Source organism: Leucoraja erinacea, chromosome 8 (assembly GCF_028641065.1).
Source record: "Leucoraja erinacea ecotype New England chromosome 8, Leri_hhj_1, whole genome shotgun sequence".
NCBI classification, from domain to species: Eukaryota; Metazoa; Chordata; class Chondrichthyes; order Rajiformes; family Rajidae; genus Leucoraja; species Leucoraja erinaceus.
The window spans coordinates 6912682-6934746 of NC_073384.1; the positions used below are offsets into that span (position 1 = coordinate 6912682).

General features: G+C 41.6%; 1 protein-coding gene across 4 annotated transcripts in view; it reads left to right on the forward strand.

Moving 5' to 3' along the window:
- pak5 (p21 protein (Cdc42/Rac)-activated kinase 5) overlaps window positions 1-22065 on the forward strand; it is a 151852-nt gene that overhangs the window by 37812 nt on the left and 91975 nt on the right. Inside the window, exon 1 of one of the 4 annotated variants that reach the window (XM_055638938.1) lies at window positions 14187-14275. The exons of the other annotated variants lie outside the window; for them this stretch is intronic. The gene's annotated coding sequence lies outside the window, so the exon portion shown is untranslated. Of the gene's footprint in view, window positions 1-14186; window positions 14276-22065 lie in introns of those variants that run through there. 4 annotated transcript variants of the gene reach the window in all.

Here is a 22065-nt window from a genome sequence, read left to right on the forward strand (position 1 = left end):
TCCTCCTAAAAGAAACAGAATATCAAACATCTATTTAATTTATCATAATTCCCGACTACCACTATTCCTCCCCTTCTAATAACAAAAATTCCCTTCGGATAATTTCAGTAGAGTATGGATTGCAATGTTGGCAAGTTGCCAAGATTGGTTGATATTTTTTCTCAGTTATTGCCCCATAGTTTAGTTTTAAACACACAAACAAATTGGCTGATCTGGATTAAATTACCATGCATTTAGGAATTCGCAGGTGGTTTTAATCACCTATAAATTCATCATTTATTTTTAAGACTTAAGGCTATGGCTTCGATTAACTTCCAGCTTGCATTCGCAATTAAAATTGTTTGAGCTTAATGATATCTTAGAATTCTCAAAATTGCTCCCCTTCTAGCAATTTTCTATCTTCTTTCAACAAACCTCCATCTATTTGGACTACAAGCATATGTGAGTTATTAACTAGTAAATTCTGGATTCAATTGATGACATCTGAGAAGTGTATTGGGTCCCCTTTAACAATTAACCTTGTCATCTGTTGATAAGGAATGGGGCAATTAGCCTGATGTTCTTGATTGTTACTCAGTGACCTGAGTTAGAAATTTGCCTGTGTGGACATTGAATCAGGATAATTTATCCTTGGTCATTGAACCCTGGAAGTCACTCATTGCTTGCAACTGAAGAATATAGATGTGTGGCAGGTATCAGGTATTGTTGGAAGCACCTTGTGGTCAATGTATTTGAAGGGAAAGACGTAAAGTTCAATTCTCAGTCCTGCATTTATTGATAATTACTTTTCCACTTGGAAAAAGTACACAAGGGACTGGAACTGGTTGAATGCTACTCAACATTTCATTAGTGATTCTGCAGATAATTTTGGTAGAGTATAGATTACAATGTTGGCAAGTTGCCAAGAATGGTTGATTTTTTTCTCTCAGTTATTGTCCCACAGTTTAGTTTTAAGCACACAAACAAATTGGTTGATCTGTATTAAATTACTGTGTATTTAGGAATTCTCAGGTGGTTTTAATCACCTCTCGATTCATCATTTATTTTTTAACACCTCGATTAACTTACAATTTGCATTGCCAATTAAAATTGCTTGAGCTTAATTCTTTTTAAGAATTCTCTCAATTGCCTAGGCTGTCCCAACTTTTTGAACCTTTTAACAGTTTTGAGGGATGGATAGGGAATGTGTCAAAAGAGCAATCTGGTTTTGATCCTGACTACGGATGCAGCCTGCAAGTAGTTTGTATGTTCTCCCTGTGACCGCATGGGATATCTCCGTGTGCTCCGGTTTCTTCCCACACTTCAAAGACATACAGGTTTGTAGGTTAATTTGCTTCGGTAAGTTGTAAAAAAAAAAATGTCTCTAGTGTGTGTAAGTTAGTATAGAAACATAGAAAAATAGGTGCAGGAGTAGGCCATTCGGCCCTTCAAGCCTGCACCGCCATTCAATATGATCATGGCTGATCATCCAACTCAGTATCCTGTACCTGCCTTCTCTCCATACCCCCTGATCCCTTTAGCCACAAGGGCCACATCTAACTCCCTCTTAAATATAGCCAATGAACTGGCCTCAACTACCTTCTGTGGCAGAGAGTTCCAGAGATTCACCACTCTCTGTGTGAAAAATGTTTTTTCTCATCTCGGTCCTAAAGGATTTCCCCTCTATCCTCAAACTGTGACCCCTTGTCTTGGACTTCCCCAACATCGGGAACAATCTTCCTGCATCTAGCCTGTCCAACCCCTTAAGAATTTTGGAAGTTACTATAAGATCCCCCCTCAATCTCCTAAATTCTAGCGAGTATACAGGGTGATCACTGATCGGCGCAGTCTCAGAGGGCTGAGGGGCCTGTTTCCGCGTCCAAAGTATTCCAACAGTCATGCCAATACATTTAGTAAATGCAAATCTTCAAACCTATTAACATCCAAAACTCTTCGTTTCCAAGATGCTTTAAGAGCGTTTCATTCATTTATCTCTTGGGTTTCTGTTTCCTTACCTAATGTTAAAATCATTATATCTTTGAGGTGGAATTAATGAAATACACAGAGGCGAGTCTGATTGAGTGGTGGGCTGTAAAGGGTGTCTCTTAGCTTTCTGGGCAGATGAAACATCTTTAGTTGTCGCATGTCCTTTGACCAAGACAAAATGCCTCTCTTTCTCCTTCACACTGTATACTGAATGATTGAATTTAATTTGCTTTGAAGAGTTTGTATTGCATATTCATTATCTAAAAGCAGCAAGATATTAAGATTGCTCTTATTCCTTGGTTTCACTAATATATTGAAATATTGTGCAATTTTTGTCAATTTATTTTATTGAGCCTTGAGATTATTTTCAATCCAAATTTTTTGTGAGTACCGGTAATTCATTTTTTTTTTACTTAAAATATCTTGATAAAAATGTCCATGCCATGCAGAGTAAAGCTCCGATAATCCAATATATTCTCCTCTTTCCCCCCCCCCCCCCTCCGCTACTTTTATTCTGAAGATGGGTTCCGACCCAAAACATCAATTATTACTTTTTCTCCAGGGATGCTGCCTGACCCGCTGAGTTGCTACAGCACTTTATGTCTACTCTTGGGATTGGGTAGTGCTGGAGTAGCAGAATATTTAGCCTGAAGAAAGGTCTCGGCCCGAAATGTCACCCATTCCTCCTCTCCAGAGATTCTGTCTGTCCCGATGAGTTACTCCAGCTTCTTGAGTCTATCTTCGGTTTAAACCAGCATCTGCAGTTCCTTCCAACAGAATATTCAGGCTACTGGATTTTACTGCTATTAATAGACAAGCTTTTATTTTACTTTTTTTTTTTAACGTGTTACACTGCGGTATAATACATTTACGGAGAAGTTGGTGAGTTTACAGGCAGCGGGAAATGTACAGCTGTTCTGTCTTACTGCACCAGAGATCCGGGGTCGATCCTGACTACGGGTGCTGTCTGTACACCTTGATTTTAGCTGTAAACCCACCGGTGTTCCTGACCGCTGGTGTTTCAGGCCCCAACCCCAGCTCCAGCTTGCACTGAAGGTCACAATCCAAACTTCCAACCCCAGCCACATGTTCTCCTTGCACTCTGGGATCCCAGCTTGTATTCTGGATGCGTGAGTGAACCAGGAGCTGAACATCAGGATGTCTGATAAATGCAACCCTGGATTATCAGATTTATACACTACAACTAAGAACCTGCATTTTGGACATTATTTTCGACTATTCTTTATTGCAGACAGGCAATGGATTACAAGCAAATAAATTTAGCATTTGTGTATTATTTTAAAAAATTATTTTCCAAAGGAATTATATTGGACAATGGGTTAGTATTTACCACATGCGTAGGAGATTTTTGACAATAAATTATGTGTCGGAAGGAACTGCAGATGCTGGTTTCTACCGAAGATGGACTCAAAATGCTGGAGCAACTCAGAGTTATAGGCAGCATCTCTGGAGAGAAGGAATGGGTGACGTTTCAGGTCCAGACTCTTCTTCAGACTGAGAGTCGGGGGAGAGGGAAACTAGAGACAGTTATTATGTAGCTGGTTGACTGAATTTATTAACCAGTTTCCTTAAAACATCAGCCGCCGTGTGAAAAATTGTTGTGATACAGATGTATTAATTGGGGATGAAATCAAACATGGTTGTTAACATAAAATGTGGAAATAAATTGGCAGCTCACTTCATAATCTCCCTGATAGACCATTAATCACACATTCACATTATATCTTTATCCTATTTTTGCATCCACTCCTTACGCACTAGGAATAATTTACAGAGGCTAATTAACCTACTAACCCCTACATCTTGAGATGTAGGAGGAAACCCACATGGTTGCAGGGAAAATGTGCAAACTCCGCAGCTAAGGTCAGGAACAAACCTGAGTTTCTGGCATTGTGAGGCAGCAGCTCTACCCGCTGTGCCACTATTCCGCCCTTACTGCATACTGTATATGCTTTTAACAATTTTCTTCTGCCAAATCTAAATCCAGTTTCCCCCCAGAGGATGGTACACAGTAATAAGATACCAACAGTTAAAATACGGTGTGGAAGGTAGTGTACTGTATGAATCTGCATTTATCAGGGTAATAACATACTTGAAATCCGGAGATAAGTGTTTATTGCATTGAACAAACTTGCACATGTGTTTTTGTCAGTCTGAACTGTGTTTTTATATTTGTAGTTTACATTTAAATGGTTAGGTGCAGGTTGAGATAGGGGGTAGTTTTAATGGCAAGTGTATGATTTTAATGAGGTACTTCTCCAGAAGCTGCACAATACTGAATGCCTTGAGATACATTTGGCATTGAAATTCTTTTAATCGATATGCAATAGCAATACTTGATCACAAACCAAAAATCACATGTCATTCATTCATTTGTAAGTGATTAATCTTTATTACTGTTAAACAAGAACTCTTGTACTGAAAATGAACAATTTAAATGAGGAATATAATTTCTGATACCCAAACTATTTTTCCACGGAGAAGATTTTAATTCCCAACAACTTGAGGCGTGAAAACATCAGGCCTGCCCTCAACCCCAAATACGCGGGGGGTTTGCAAAGCTCCCGCCATCTTTTTGGGGCTACACCTCTCTTCATGATTTCTATGCATCTTCTGCTTCTTCTTTCGTGTGGCGTGTACAGCCTAAAGTTGTAGGACAACTTGTTCTTATTTGATCTTCCGTTTGTGCACGTCGAATTGATTGCATTAGTCGAAGAAGGGCAGACCACGTGAAGGTTGCAATCTTCCACCAGAACCAAAAAGATGAAGGATGTCCATTTCTATGCATGATATTGAATTACATGTTCAAACTTGAGCTTCCTGGTTAGAAACTCGCATTCGATGAGGATCCCTTAGCTTGATTGACTATTGTTACATTATAGATAGACACAAAATGCTGGAGTAACTCAGCGGACATGCAGCATCTCTGGAGAGAAGAAATCGGTGACCTTTCTTCAGGCTGTTACAGTGCATTCATAAAGTATTCAGACCCCTTCAATTTTTCCACATTTTGTTACAGCCTTATTCTAAAATGGATTACATTTTTTTTTAAATCATCAATCAATACCCCATAGTAAAAAAGCGAAAACCGATGTTTAGAATTTTTTAAAAGTAATTATAAAGAAATAACTGAAATATCACATTTACATAAATATTCAGACCCTTTACTCAGTACTTTGTTGAGGCACCTTTGGCAGCGATTACAGCCTCTTCTTGGGTATGACTCTACAAGCTTGGCACACCTGCATTTGGGTAATCTCTCCCATTCTCGGCAGATCCTCTGAAGCTCTGTCATGTTAGATGGGGAGCATCGATGCACAGCTATTTTCGGGTCCTTCGATCGGGTTCAAGTCCGGGCTCTGGCTGGGCCACTCTAGGACATTCACAGACTAGTCACGAAGCCACTCCTGCGTTGTCTTGGCTGTGTGCTTAGGGTCGTTGTCCTGTTGGAAAGTGAACCTCTATGAAGAGTCCTGGCGATTTCAAAGTTCTTCCATTTAAGAATGAGGGAGGCCATTTTGCTCTTCGGGACCTGCAATGCTGCAGAAATTGTTTTATACCCTCCCCCAGATCTGTGTCTCGACACAATCCTGTCTCAGAGGTCTACGGAGAATTCCTTCGTCTTCATGGCTTGGTTTTTGCCCTGATATGCACTGTCAACTGTGGCATCTTATATAGACAGGTGTGTGCCTTTCCAAATCATGTCCAATCAATTTTTTTAATTTAGCACTGGTTGACTCCAGTCAAGTTGTAGAAACATCGCGAGGATAATCAATGGAAACAGGATAAACCAGGATGAACCTAAGCTCAATTTTGAGTGTCATAGCAAAGGGTCTGAATACTTATGTGATATTTCAATTATTTAATATTAATTACTTTGCAAAAATTTCTAAACACCTGTTTTTGCTTTTTTTATTGTGAAGTTTTGTGTGCAGATTGATGATTTAAAAAATAAAAGAATTTAATCCATTTTAGAATAAGGCTGTAACGTAACAAAATGTGAAAAAAGTGAAGAGGGTCTGAATACTTTCTGAATGCACTGTACATTATACACCCAGGTTCCTGATCCTTTAGTATGAGCCATACCACACTACCACATCATATTATACCATATTAAGTTTTGAATGACGTATGATCTCAGATCAAACACCCTTAATCTTTTAGTCAATTGTAAGCATTTACCACTTACAGCAAATACAGATCTCTGTTATTTGATAACATGATCCCAAAACTCCAGATTCAGGGACAGTTTCTTCCCAGCTGTTATCAGGCAACTGAATCGTCCTACCACAACCAGAGAGCAGAGCTGAACTGCTACCTCCCTCATTGGTGACCTAAGGTTTATCCTTGAACAGACATTGCTGGCTTTACCTTGCACTAAACGTTATTCTCTTATATATCTGTACACTGTAAATAGCTTGATTGTATTTGTGTATTCTCTTTCTACTGACTTCTTAGCACGCAATAAAAGTTTTCCACTGTACCTCGGTACATGTGACAATAAACTAAACTAAAATTTTGGGAAGTCATACAATGACTTGGTGAGTGTTGTAGAGCAGAGGTATATAGGAGTGCAGGTACATAGTTTCCTGCCAGGTAGAAAGTGTTTTCTGTACATTGGCCTTCATCAGACAAGGTGTTGAGTAGAGAAGTTGGGATGTTATATTACAAATGTACAAGACATTGGGCGAGGCTGCATTTGTGTATTGTGTTCAATTTTGGTCACCCTACCATAGGAGGGATGTTGGTAAGATGGTAAAAATGCAGAAAAGATTTACAAGGATGTTGCCAGGACTGTAGGGAGAGTTTGGGCAGGCTAGGACTTTATTCTTTGAAGTACAGGAGACTGAGGGGGTAACTTTCTAGAGGTGTATAAAATCATGAGAGAAATAGATAGGGTGAATGCACAGTCTTTATCCCAGAGAAGGGGAATCAGGAAGCAGAGGACATAGGTTTAAGGTGAGAGGGGAAAGATTTAACGAAAACGAGAGGGACAACATTTTCATGGAGGTAATTTAGGCAGGTACTAAAACAATATTGAAACCACATTTGTACAGGTACATAGATAGTTTTAGATGGATATGGGCCAAAAGCAAACGGATGTGTCTAGCGTAGATGGGGAATCTTGGTCATCCTGGACATGTTGGGCCAAAGGGCCCTGTTTCCATGCCCTATGACTATGACAATCATATATCGCACAACAGCAGCTAAATGATCAACGAGTTAATTCTCAGTTCTTTTTGAAAGGAATTTTGTTCAGAATATTGAGGCAACTCCCTCTTGAGTTGAATCTTTTACCGCCAGCTGATGGCACAGATGAAGAATTGCTTTAATTGGGAATAGTGAAATGAGCTCTTTTCCATCCCTCTAAATTTTCATAACATCTCATCTGAAAGAGTGGAGTGGCACTTGTAGAGTGGTATTATTTTATTCACTTCTGAGCATCAATTAACCTTAATAACAAACTGTAGGTTGGTGGTGAAACCAGGACCCATATCCTTCAGAATTAAGCGCAACTATATAATCAAACCAACTCTAATGTAGTCTGAAGAAGGGTTCCGGACCGAAACGCCACCTATTCCTTTTCTCCAGAGATGCTGCCTGACCCGCTGAGTTCCTCCATAATTTTTTGTCTATTTTCGGTATAAACCAGCTTCTGCAGTTCTTTCTTATACATCTGTAGTTCCTTCCTACACAACTCTTCTGTAATCCTTAGTGATTTTATCCCTTAGTATTGTGGAGTCTCTTATGTCTAGTCTTTGATTTTGATTTAAGTTTCATGGAGCTCCAACTGCAGAAATGGTCCCTCAGATGTGCATGTGCTCATCTTTGCAAGACTTAATATTTGAATATTTTAATATTTGAAAAGCCATGCAGTTGCAGGCTTATAATAAATCTGTATACAATATATACTAAGTATAAATCTGGTCACCCAACAGTATGTCAATATTTTAAATCCATTTACTTTCACACAAGGCAACCTACACTGAGGCATGTCACTTTGTGTTGGTTGCTCTTTGTGCAGCTCTTTGTGTACTTGAAATTCAACATTGACACAGTTAACAATGATGCTGACAGGCCAGGCCAATAGTTAGTCGTAAAATACTGGTAAATATATACTGAGTATATATTCTGCTTTCCGCATAGACCATTCCCTCCGTAACTCACTGGTCAATTCGTCCCTTCCTACCCAAACCACCCACCCCTCCCCAGGTAATTTCCCCTGCAACCGCAGGAAATGCAACACCTGTCACTTTACCTACCCCCCCTCGAATCCATCCAAAAACCCAAACAGTCTTTCCAGGTGAGGCAGAGGTTCACTTGCACCTCCTCCAACCTCATCTACTGCATCCACTGTTCCAGGTGTCAACTTCTCTACATCGGCGAGAACAGGTGTATGCTCGGCGATCGTTTCGCTGAACACCTCTGCTCAGTCTGTCTTAACCAAGCTGATCTCCCGGTGGCCCAGCACTTCAACTCCACCTACCATTCCCAATCTGACCTTTCTGGCCTGGGCCTCCTCTATTGTCAGAATGAGGCCCAGTGCAAATTGGAGGAACAGCACCTCATATTTTACTTGTGTAGTTTACACCCCAGTGGTATGAACGTTGACTTCTCTAACTTCAGGTAACCCTTGCTCTCTCTCTCTCCTTCCACTCCCTCTTCCCAGTCCCCCCACTAGTCCCACTGTCTTCGCCCACTTTCTTTCTTTGCCCTACCCCCTCCCCTGATATCAGTCTGAAGAAGGGTCTCGACCTGAAACATCACCAATTCCTTCTCTCCATAGATGCTGCTGAGTTTCTCCAGCATTTTGTGTCTACCTGAGTATACCAATGATTTCTTCACTAAACCTGGAAGATCATTTTCTCCATAACTGTTGGATATATTCAAGAGAATTAGAAATCGCTCTTAGGGCTAACAAAATCAATGGATATGGTGAGAAAGCAGGTTTACTGATTTTGGATCTTGTGCACCTATTTTTCTATGTTGGTTATAAGGAAATATGCAGGGCCTAGTTTAGTTTATTGTCATGTGTACCGAGGTATATAGAAAAAGCTTTTTGTTGCATGCTATCTAGTCAGCGGAAAGACTATACATGCTTACAATTGAGCTGTCCACAGTGTACAGATAAAGAGAATAACATTTAGTGCAAGATAGTCCAATTAAAGATAATCCAAGGGTCTCCTGGAACGTTCCTATCTGTATATGTACACTGTAAATGGCTCGATTGTAATCAAGAGTCAAGAGTTTTATTGTCATGTGTCCCAGATAGGATAATGAAATTCTTGCTTGCTGCAGCACCACAGAATATTGTAAGCATAATGCAGAACAGTTCAGTGTGTCTATATACCATAGACCATATATATATTCACATAAATAAACAGATAAAGTGCAATAGGCTGTTATTGTTCAGACTTTGTTAAATGTCATGTTTAATAGCCTGATGGCTGTGGGAAAGAAGCTGTTCCTGAACCTGGATGTTCCAGATTTCAAGCTCCTGTACCTTCTTCCCGATGGCAACAGAGAGATGAGTGTGTGGGTAGGATGGTGTGGGTCTTTCATGATCTTGGCAGCCTTTTTGAGGCAGTGACTGCGATAGATCCCTTCGATGGTGGGAAGGTCAGAGCCGATGATGGACTGGGCAGTGGTCACAACTTTCTGCATTCTTTTCCGCTCCTGGACGTTCAAGTTGCCGAACCAAGTCACGATGCAACCATTAGTATACTCTCCACTGTGCACCTGTAGAATTTCGAGAGAGTCCTCCTTGACATACCGACTCTCCGTAATTTTCTCAAGAAGTAGAAGCACTGATGTGCCTTCTTTATGATTACATCAGTGTGCTGGGACCAGGAAAGAACTTTGGAAATATGCATGTCCAGGAATTTGAAGTTCTTGACCCTTTCAACCATTGATGTGATCATGTATTGTCTTTCCGCTGGCTGGATAGCACGCAACAAAAGCTTTTCACTGTACCTCGGTACCTGTGACATTAAACTAAACTGTGTCAGCAGTGAGTTGCTATTGACCTTTGTGGTAAGTTTGAATGTGTATTGTGGAACTGCTGTCATCAGCTTGCATTTCAAATACTTGATAGCAAGATTGAGCAAGGCAGCAAGTCTTTTCACTCATCCCTTCAACACAACTAGTTTAGTTTAGCGATACAGCGTGCGCTGTAAAGCAGTAACTCTAGCGCTGCGCCAGCGTGACGCCCAGATGAATGTGTTGATCAAGCATTGCCCATAAAACAGCTGGAACAAACATGCTGACAGTTGACTAAACCATCCCAACAGATCAGCTTGCCTGCCAAAACTATTGAATGCCTGTGACATTCAGAAACCTTCAATCAGTTAATTACATTTTTTTTTTTTAATTAATTGAAACTCATGAACAACTTTTCATTAGTTAGGCATTTAATTAAACAATGTAAGTTATCTAATTTTGACCTTATTCCTTAATAAACTGTTCTCTCGATTCAATTGGAGGTTTCACAGACTGATTTTCAGCCTACGGGCTGTTCAACAATCTACCATATGAAGAAAGACTGGATAGACTCGGCTTGTACTTGCTAGAATTTAGAAGATTGAGGGGGGAACTTATAGAAACTTACAAAATTCTTAAGGGGTTGGACAGGCTAGATGCAGGAAGATTGTTCCCGATTTTGGGGAAGTCCAGAACAAGGGGTCACAGTTTCAGGATGAAGGGGAAATCTTTTAGGACTGAGATGAGAAAAACATTTTTTACACAGAGTGGTGAATTTCTGGAATTCTCTGCCACAGAAGGTAGTTGAAGCCAGTTCATTGGCTATATTTAAGAGGGAGTTGGATGTGGCCCTTGTGCCTAAAGGGATCAGGGGGTATGGAGAGAAAGCAGGTAGGGGATACTGAGTTGGATGATCAGCCATGATCATATTGAATGGCGGTGCGGGGTCGAAGGGCCAAATGCCCTACTCCTGCACCTATTTTCTATGTTTGTACCACTGGATTCCATGAAAAATTTCCCGAGACTTGCAATATCAGGAAAAAACTGTCGAGAAGCACCAAATTATTTAGTTGTTTATTTATTAATTTGTTCTTTTTGCCCCTTTTCCCTCCCTCCATAAAGTTTGGGTCCATCACTTATTTTCAGAAGCATGACAACATGGCAGTTTTACAGATTTTCTGTCTAAAATAATGAATGTAAAACATTGAATATAATTATTGAATAGATGAATATGACGGGTTTAGAGGGATACGGGCCAAATGCAGGCAGGCGGGATGAGGTATATGGGACATGTGGGCCGGTGTGGGCAAGTTGGGTCGAAGGGCCCGTTTCCATGTTGTATGATGCTATTTATAATAGGAACAATACATTTGTAGTTGAAAACAGCTGGTGGTTACTTTTTCTTTGTTCCGTGCAGTTTCATTCAGACGGATTTGGATGAAGTGGCAGAGGTAGCAAAATAACTCATTGTGCAGAATAATCCCAAGGATTTTAACAAATAATGTTACATCAGCACAAACTGTAGCACAGTGAAATCTGAGCACAATTAGCTGTCCACAGTGCTTGGTTACTGAGTGACGCAGGTGTATTGCCAAACATCTAGAATTAATAATAAAATGATGGCAGCTCTGTCAGTCATAGTGCTTTCCTTTTAGGTGTTAAAGTGTGATCTCCCACATGATACCTCACACTGCCTCGACAACGCCAGCAGCATAATCAAGGACGTCGCACCCTGGCCACTCCCACTTCTCCCCTCTCCCATCAGACAAGGAGTACAGAAGTGTAAAAATGCACACCATCAGATTCAGGGACTGTTTCTTCCCAGTTGTTATTGGGCAACTGAATCATCCTACCACAACCAGAGAGCAGTGCTGAACTATCATCTACATCTTTGGTGACCTACAGACTATCCTTGTTTAAGAAAGAACTGCAGATGCTGGAAAAACTGAAGGTAGACAAAAATGCTGGAGAAACTCAGCGGGTGAGGCAACATCTATGGAGCGAAGGAATAGGCGACGTTTCGGGTAGAGACCCTTTCAGGTCAAAAGAAGGGTCTCGACCCGAAACGTCGCCTATTCCTTCGCTCCATAGATGCTGCCTCACCCGCTGAGTTTCTCCAGCATTTTTGTCTTCCCCAGACTATCCTTGATTGGACTTTGCTGGCTTTACCTTGCACTAAATGTTATTCCCTTATCATGTATCTGTTGGCTGTAATCATGACTTGATTGTAATCATGTATTATTTTTCTGCTGACTGGATAGCATGCAACAAAAGCCTTTCAATATACCTCGGTACATGTGACAATAAACTAAACTAACTAACCTGATCTTCCATTCTATCAGCTTGACAGTCGATAGTGATTTAAACATAGCTAACTCTTGGAAGCAACTGTGAAGACCAGATGCTGAGAGAAGCATTCTATTCATGATGCCTAGCCATCTGGAACGTGCACCATGTAGTCCATGCAGAATCAGATGGCAAAGCAGAAGTCTGTAGTTTTTGTTTATAATTGCTCGGGTCTGCAGATTTGGATGAATATCATTTTAAAATAATCAGATTGGTGCAAAGAAAGATGCTATCCAGAAAGATATTGAAGAAGGGTCTCGACCCAAAACGTCACCCATTCCTTCTATCGAGAGATGCTGCCTGTCCTGCTGAGTTACTGCAGCATTTTGTTTAAATCGTCGGTGTAAACCAGCATCAGTGTACTGCTGGTAATATACTGCTGGTATTTTTATAATTCGGCATATGTGTGAATTCCGTTGTTGATTCATGCATTGCTGAGTGTAGAACTGATTTGTCTGCATAAGTGTGACTTGAAGGGAATTTTTGCAGAGTACGTTATACCTTTTTTTAAAATATGGAGGTGAGAAGCATGTATCGTTTCCCATGTGAATAATAAGCATTGGAAAGGTAACTAACTTTGCTTGATGGTGATATTTGCCTGACAGACAAGATTAACCAGGTATAGACACAAGATGCTGGAGTAACTCAGTGGGTCAGGCAGCATCTCTGGAGAAAAAGGATGGGTCAGAAAAGACTTTATCCCCTACTTAGGGTCTTGATATCCCAGCAGCTCCGCATCTCGACTCCCGCAGCTCCGCCCCCCCCCCCCCCCCCCCCGTCCTCAACTTCTACTCCATCAGCTGTCGCACACAGTATATAATCCTCCAACATCCTCGCCACCTTGAACGGGATCCCACTACTGCCCACATCTTCCCATCTCCACCGCTTTTTGCTTTCCGCAGAGACCGTTCCCTCCGCAACTCTCTGGTCAACTCGTCCCTTCCCACCCAAACCACCCCTCCCCAGGTACTTTCCCCTGCAACCTCGGGAGATGCAACACCTGTCCCTTTACCTCCACCCTCGACTCCATCCAAGGACCCAAACAGTCTTTCCAGGTGAAGCAGAGGTTCACTTGCACTTCCTCCAACCTCATCTACTGTATCCGCTGTTCCAGGTGTCAACTTCTCTACATCGGCGAGACCAAGCGCAGGCTCAGCGATCGTTTCACTGAACACCTCCGATCAGTCCGTCGTAACTTACCTGATCTCCTGGTTGCCCAGCATTTTAACCCCCCCCTCCCATTCCCAATCTGACCTTTCTGTCCATTGTCAGAGTGAGGCCCAGCGCAAATTGGAGGAACAGCACCTCGTATATCGCTTGGGTAGTTTACACCCCAGCGGTATGAACATTGACTTCTCTAACTTCAGATAGCCCTTGCTTTCCCTCTCGATCCCCTCCCCCTTCCCAGTTCGACCAGTCTCACTGTCTCCAAATACATTCTATCTTTGTCCCGCCCACTCCCCTGACATCAGTCTGAAGAAGGTTCTCGACACGAAGCGTCACCCATTCCTTCTCTCCAGAGATGCTACCTGTCCCGCTGAGTTACTTCAGCATTTTGTATCTACCTTCATGCTGCCTGACCTGCTGAGTTGCTCCAGCACCATGGGTCTATCTTTGGTATAAATCGGCATCTGCAGTTCCTTGTTTCCTACAGATTAACTAGGAGGTTGCTTGGGGTGGAAATTGAATTGGCTGGACTTGTTTTCCCTTGAGTGAGGAGGCAGAGGGGTGACCTGATAGAGGTATGTAGGATTATGAGAGGTATGCCATGTAAGCCTTCCACATTGCAGCCTCAGTGTTCCAAGTTTTGCTGCTGATGTTCGATTCTACACTCACTATAATTCTGCTGTTACTATACTTTTTCATTATTTCAGTCATATGATGTGCCTTCAGACCAACCTTTTCGCCTGCATACCAATTTTCCACAGAAGTGGGTCTGGACTTGGATGTGAGCCAGACCAAGGTCAGTTGAACAATTTTCCATCTTGTGAACTGGGTGGGTTTTCACAGAAATCCAGTAGTTTCTTGTGTGGAATTGTGGAATTGCATCCCAGGGTACTTAAGGAGGTGGTGCTGGAAATCGTGGACGCATTGGTGATAATTTTCCAATGTTCTATAGATTCAGGATCAGTCCTGTGGATTGGAGGATAGCTAATGTTATCCCACTTTTTAAGAAAGGCGGGAGAGAGAGTGGCACATTTGGAGAGAGAAAACAGGGAATTATAGACCAGTTAGCCTGACGTTGATGGAGGCGAAGATGCTGGAGTCAATTATAAAAGATGAAATAGTTGCACATGGCTAGAAAATTGGTTAGCAGACGAAACAAAAAGTAGGGATTTCTGGTAGCTCCAATTTCCGGTAGCCCTTGCTGTCTCCTCCCCTTCTCAGCTCTCCCTCAGCCCTCGGGCTGCTCTTCCTTTCTCCTTTCTTCTCCCCGCCCCTCCCCCCCCATTCTGACGAAGGGGAAATCGTATTTCTTGACCAATCTGCTGGAATTTATTGAGGAGCATGCAGTAACTAGGTAGGGGAAAATGGACAAGGGAGCAAGCCAGTGGGATGTAGTATTTACCTGGACTTTCAGAACAAAGCATTTGATAAGATTCCACATAGAAGATTAGTGGGCAAAACTAGAGCACATGGTATTGGGGGTAGGGTGCTGACCTGGCTAGAAAATTGGTTAGCAGACGAAACAAAATTACAAGGGATTTCTTGTAGTCTCCAATTTCCGGTATGCCCAGCAGGCAGTGCTGTCGTCCTCCCCTTCTCAGGAGCTCTCCTGCAGTCAGCCCTGGTTGGGACCATGCCTGTAGTATTGTCAGTTTCTTCTTTCTTCTCCCCAGCCCCTCCCCCCTGTGCGTGTACCCTAATTCATCAGTCTGAAGAATTCAGGGTTTCGGCCCGAAAACATGTTTGTCAGGGGCCACAGAGGGGGTTGTGAGTTTTTTCACACAGAGTTGTGAGTCTGTCTCTGCCTCAGACGGTGGAGGCCGGTTCTCGGGATGTTTTCAAGAGAGAGTTAGATAGAGCTGTTAAACATAGCGGAGTCAGGGGATATGGGGAGAAGGCAGGAACGGGTACTGAATGTAGATGATCAGCCATGATCACATTGAATGGCGGTGCTGACTCGAAGGGTCGATGGCCTACTCCTGCACCTGTTGTCTATTGTTTGAATCTATATTCCCCAGCTACTCTGGTATGACTTATTGGCATCTTCAGATCGCTTTTACCTCCAACTAGTGCTAGTCCAATAACGCAACCATTATGTTACCATTCAATCCCACTGTTGTTGACTTCAAGCTTGATCTCATTCTTTATTAGTCTCTGCCTACCCCTTTGTCTGTAAACCTAACCGTTCTTCAAACAGAAGGTAGACACAACATGCTGGAGTAACTCAAGTGGGCCAGGTAGCATCTCTGGAGAAAATGGATGGATAAAGTTTCGGGTTGGGCCGCTTCTTCAGACTGACTTGGGGAGTGGAGGAGGTGGGAGGGGTGGTAAAACCAGGAAGCAAGGATAGATTAGGACAAATCAGTTGACTAGGAGCGGTGTGATCCCAAGACCAACAATTGGCCTATCAGGGAACCACCTTGTCAGAGGTCATCTGTTGCCAGCCTTGATTTGCCCTGGTCTTTCTTCCAATTTCCCCCCCCCCCCCCCCCCCCCCCCAACACCTACAATCATTCCGAAGAAGGGTCTAGACCCGAAACATCACCTGTTCCTTCGCTCCATAGATGCTGCCTCACCCGCTGAGTTTTTCCAGCATTTTTGTCTACCTTTTTTTATTACCTTCTTCATATAGCTCTGCCACAATATTTTGCTGCTCATTCCAATATTTCCTCTTTTGGCTCATTTTAGCTTTTGGTTAGAGCTGAGATGGAAAGTTATAAACAGAATCTTATTCAATATAGAACTGAAATAAATTTGCAAGGGGCTGCAGTTTTCCTAAATCTTCAGTGAAATCCAGATATGACACTGCATCCATGGTGCATTTGCTTATTTGTGCTGTGCTCAACACTCCTCTCTGATGAAATATCTCACAGGAAGAAATTGTTCAATGTATTACGATGTAGGATTTTACAAAGGAGAGATCATATATTTTTTTTTTAACCTTTGCTAGAATGACTTTATTTGACAACATGGGTTGAAGTGCCAGGTAGATCCTTGAAATAGAATCAGCTGGCAGAAAATTGTGGGTGGTGAAATACGATAAAAATAAACAAACAAAAATGTTACAACTTGTGACAAACCATGCATCATTTTATGACTGATTTTCATTGGACTCTAGCTTACTAGCAGATTATTTAAGCTCTGATCCAAACAGGAACCCCTGCACTTGATGCCCAACGATGTCCAAAGGTTATTTCTGGAGAGCAACTAAAGATCATTCTTGTGAAGAGTCACCGAGTGATACAGTGTGGAAACAGGCCCTTCGGCCCAACTTGCCCATACTGGCCCGCATCTCCCTGTGACACTAGTCCCACCTGCTCGCGTTTGGCCCATATCCCTCCAAACCTGTGTAGTCCATGTTAACTGTTTCTTAAATGTTGGGATAGATCCAACCTCGACTACCTCCTCTGGCAGCTCATTCCATACACCCACCACCCTTTGTGTGAAAAGGTTACCCCTCAGATTCCTATTAAATCTTTTTCCCTTCACCTTAAACCTATGTCATCTGGTCCTCAAGAAAGAAAATTCTTACACTGGGGTAGAAATGTTTACTTAATATTCCAGTTTTAATTGATTTAAAAGAGTTAACGGACATTTAAACAGGCACTCAACAGAAGTATAATAATGCTGAAATAAAATCTATGTGTTGCTTTAAATAATAACAGCAACTTTCTTTAAACCTGTTGATCTAATCTTGCATGGGAACACAATGTACTTAAGTTTTATAACATATCCACATTTTGTTCTTTTCAGCTTTGGAATATTGCGAAACTTACTATTGACATTCCGTTTCTATTTGTATTTCCAAGTTACAAACTTGTACCGTGAACAATAGTGTACACGGATTGTGTTGTAGATTCTAGTTGGACTTCAAAATAATGTGTTTAGTACTTGTTTAGTATGCTTATTAACTAAAGACATTTGTGTTTAAAAAGGAACTGCAGATGCTGGAAAATCGAAAAACATTTACTATCTTAAACATGCTAATCAGTTGAGGTAGAAGCAGAGTTAACTAGTTAACCAATTCCACAACGATGTTTGCAACGATGTATCCCTCTTGGGATCACGCTGTCCCTAGCCAACAATTGGCCCATCAGGGAACCTCCATGCCTGAGTTCACCTGTCCTAGCCTTTTCATGTCTCCAGTCTCGCCCTCCATCAGTCTGAAGAAGGGTCCCTGCCCAAAACGTCACTTATCCATTTTTTCAGAGATGCTGACTGACCCTCTGAGTTACTTCAGCATTTTGTGTTTATCTTCAGAAGCAGAGGAATATGTTCTTCCCCATATTCAAACACTTTACCAGTCTAACTATCCAAATAATTGCTCGAGGAGCAAGAAAAAGGACGAGAAAATGTAACTTTACTATGAACATCTTTCATTAGGTTATTGCTGTGAAAGTGAGCATGGCCATTTCATAATTTCATGCATTAATTAAATAGATCCCAGAGTGCAATAACCAAGGCAATAACCCAAGGAAAATGTGAATCTTCAGGCCATTTCAAGCGTAGCAGCACTGAGATACTTTTGCTGCATGGTCTGTTTGAGATCATGTTCATAGTGAAAATACGTGCATCTTGTGTCTTCCATAATATTTGGGACAAAGACCCATAATTTATTTATTTACCTCTGTACTCCACAATTTGGGATTTGAAATTTAAAAAATCACATGTGGTTAAAGTGCACATTGTCAGATTTTAATGAAGGCGATTTTTATACATTTTGGTTTCATCATGTAAAAATTACAGCAGTGTTTATACATAGTCCCCCCCCCCCATTTCAAGGCACCATAACGTTTGGGGGACAGCAATGTCATGTAAATGAAAGTAGTCATGTTTAGTATTTTGTTGCATATCCTTTGCATGCAATGACTGTTTGAAGTCTGCGATTCATGGACATCACCAGTTGCTGAGTGTCTTCTCTGGTGATGCTCTTCCAGGCCTGTATTGCAGTCATCTTTAGCTTATGCTTGTTTTGGCGGCTAGTCCCCTTCAGTTTTCACTTCAGCATATAAAAATCATGCTCAATTGGGTTCAGATCAGGTGATTGACTTGGCCACTCAAGAATTGACAATTATTTAGCTTTGAAAAACTCCTTTGTTGCTTTAGCAGTATGTTTGGGATCATTGTCTTGCTGTAGAAATCAACTGCCGGCCAGTTTTTAGGCATTTGTTTGCACTTGAGCAGATAATAGACAATAGGTGCAGGAGTAGGCCATTCGGCCCTTCAAGCCAGCACCACCATTCACTGTACACCATACACCAAACACAGCTGTAATTTCTACATGGAGAAACCAAAATGTATAAAAATGGCCTTTAATAAAATCTGACAATGTGCACTTTAATCACATGTGATTTTTTTTTTTCTATTACAAATCTCAAATTGTGGAGTACAGAGGCAAACAAATAAATGATGGGTCTGTCCCAAACATTATGGAGGGCACTGTATTTGCTTAAAATATTGCTTATATGTCATGTGCAACATGAGCAGTTAATTTGCACACCTCAGCAGGTGAGGCAGCATCTCTGGAGAATAAGGATGGGTGATGTTTTGTGTCGGGAGCCTTCTCATTATTGCTGGCATTGCACTTTTGATTCCAAATTTACTTAGTTGTATTTAATTTATCCAGCTGTCATGGGTTGTTTTTGAGCACATAATTCTGGATTAAAAATCTAGTAGTAATTTAACTAATATTTTTATACTCTCACTGTACTCACAAAGTAATCATTCTGTGAGTGTTGTGTTGTTTCTTTTTGCAATGGATATACCCGAACCATCACCCATTCCTTCTCTCCAGAGATGGTGCCTGTCACGCTGAGTTACTCCAGCATTTTGTGTCTATTTGTAGTTGTATCTTGCATTGGCAAATAAGCTTCACTATTCAATTTGTAAGTATTGTTTAGAGTTTGATACAACTGTTTAGAATTATACAAAACCACTTGGTTGCTGCTAATCTTATCTTAGATATATGCAAAGTCCTGACATGGACATCCATCACATTTTTTGTACGTCGATAAACGACATAGTTATAGAATCTTATGATGTGGAAACAGGCCCTTCAGCCCAACCTTCCCACACCGACAAACATGTCCCATCTACACTAGTCCCACCTGCCTGCACTAGTCCCACCTGCCTGCACTTCGTCGCCCCTCTGCATCCCTCTAATTATTTTTTGTCTGTCCTTTTTGTTATTTTTTGTTGGGGTGTGTGTGTGTGTGGGGGGGTGGGGTGGGAGGGAGGGGGGGGGGATGTACTCTCCCTCTAATTTTTTTCGTCGGGTTTCTGAAGCGTTGCAATAGTACGGGGCTGGCCGACCGGAGCGGGTCAACGCTACTGCTGCTGCTCTGCAGCCGGAGCTCGTTACAGGTACACCTACCACCCTTTGCGTCGAAAAAAGAGCTACTCCTTTACAGCACCACCCCGGGTTCCTCGGGACTCTGCGAGCGCACGCCGGGGGCTCTAACATCTTTCCCGTCTTTTACCTCGCATGAATATATTTTGTCTCTCACTAACTAAGATATGGAACAATGATGTGATAGAAATGTGATTTTTTGCAGAAATGGTTTCGTTTGAATCACTTGTATCTTGTATCCCCTATCCATGTGATGAGTGTAAACCTACCTCAAATAATGAAAGCGTGTCATTAAATCATGCTTAAATTAATATGGACATTAAGGAAACTTGTCAACCCCTATTTGATGAGTGTAAAATCAAATAATGAAAGCTGTCAATCATGCTTAAATTAAGGACATTAAGGAAACCATCTTAAAAGGGAAATAAATGAAACCGAACTGGTACACAATTAGAAGTGTTTAACATGTAAAACTGTTAGTTTGTCTCGGCAATCAAGGTAGTTTGTAATTTCCACAACTGTGCGATCACTCGTGTTTACATCTGTAGTTCATTGTGACTAAACCATTGCAAGACAGGGGGCGGAAGCATGCTGGTAATGGCGGCGATGCTTATCCAGAAACCTACGCGCCACAGAAAGTGCTCCATCGACGAGATTGAACTCGAGTTTACAAATAACTTGAGCAAAATCCAAAGCACTGGAGTAATTTAGTGGTTCCATCAGCGCTCTGGAGGACATGGACGTCTATTTCCTCCACAGATGCTGTGGCGAATGTTTAAGTCATTAACTGGTGCAGAGTCACAGCTGGACTTCGCTGATACAGCGATCTTTAGCTCAGCAGTATTGACTCGCGTTTTGAACGAGGAGAGAGACAAGCCTTTGTCGAGCATTCAAGGAGGGATTGCAATTACTACTCTCAGTGAGTTATCTTGGACAGGGGAATGGAAACCAACAATCGGCGATTCTGACTTGAGTAAAACCTGACTTGCGCGAGGGTTCACGGAAAGTAAATTGGAGAGTGCCTGTATTTATTGTCTAGATTACAAAATGTAATTTTGATGTCTGCAAGATTCATTTAAATAAGTCAGGGGCTTCTGCCTTTCAATTCAATCAGATAATACAGCAGAAAGCATTAATCGAGGATGGACTGCAAAATATATTGACATCTGCCCCCTGGCTGGAAATTCTCCACGTAAAGATGATTCACAGTTTAGATTTTAGAATGAAGACGCTTGTATCAATTCGCGCACGATCCCCAAACAGGCTGGTTCTTCAATTATTGCTGCAAAATGTCCGGAGTCGTAACATTTCTGAATATTTGCCAAAGCATATGCCATGAAATGGAACCTCCATCTTGCATATTTCCTCTTAGCTATGTTGACCTGAAGCTATTGGTTAACATCTGTTATGTTGATGCTGCTTTATACCAAAGATACACAAAATGCTGGAGTAACTCAGGCAACTCAGTCAACGTCTCTGGAGATAATGGATAGGTGACGTTTCGGGTCAGTACTTTTTATATTGGCAATTGCAAATTTAAATTACAACAGATTAACAAGCCAAATTTTTTCAGATTATTTAATGGAATTGTCACAATCTCTGTGTCAAGCCATATAAAATCTTTCTTGTATTTCAATGAGACCATCTCTTATACTGTGGAGAGTGTAGGCCTCTTCAATGGACAATCTTGCCATTCCTGGAATAAATTTAGTGAACCTTCATGGAATTCCTCTATTCTTTCTTAGATAGGACAATCAAACCAATACACAATATTGCAGATTCAGTCTTACTAAGGGTCGGGCCAATGACAGTAAGACATTTTTACTTAGAACTGAAACCCTCTCGTGATAAATGTCAATGCATGATTTGCCTTGTTCATGTTCAGTTGTTCATGTGCAGGAGACCCAGGTCCTTATGAACATCAACATTTTTGGTCTGTAACCATTTAAACCATGGAGTAATTTCTCAAATTGTGAATGATTTATGAACTTTTCCCGCAAAGGCCTTTTTTAGAAATACACTAGACCAAGTGGGTCCCATTGGGTCCCTGTCACCCAATGGTCCCCCAATGCAATATTCTACCACTGACCCATAGCCCCCAACTGCGCAGGCGTGGCTGACGGGTTCCCATTGTGACGCCAGAGATCCCCGTTGTGATGCGAGTCACGGCAACCGTCCTCGCCATCCCTTTTCCTACCCCTATCCTTTTCCATTCCCCCTCATCCCCAGCACTTCCT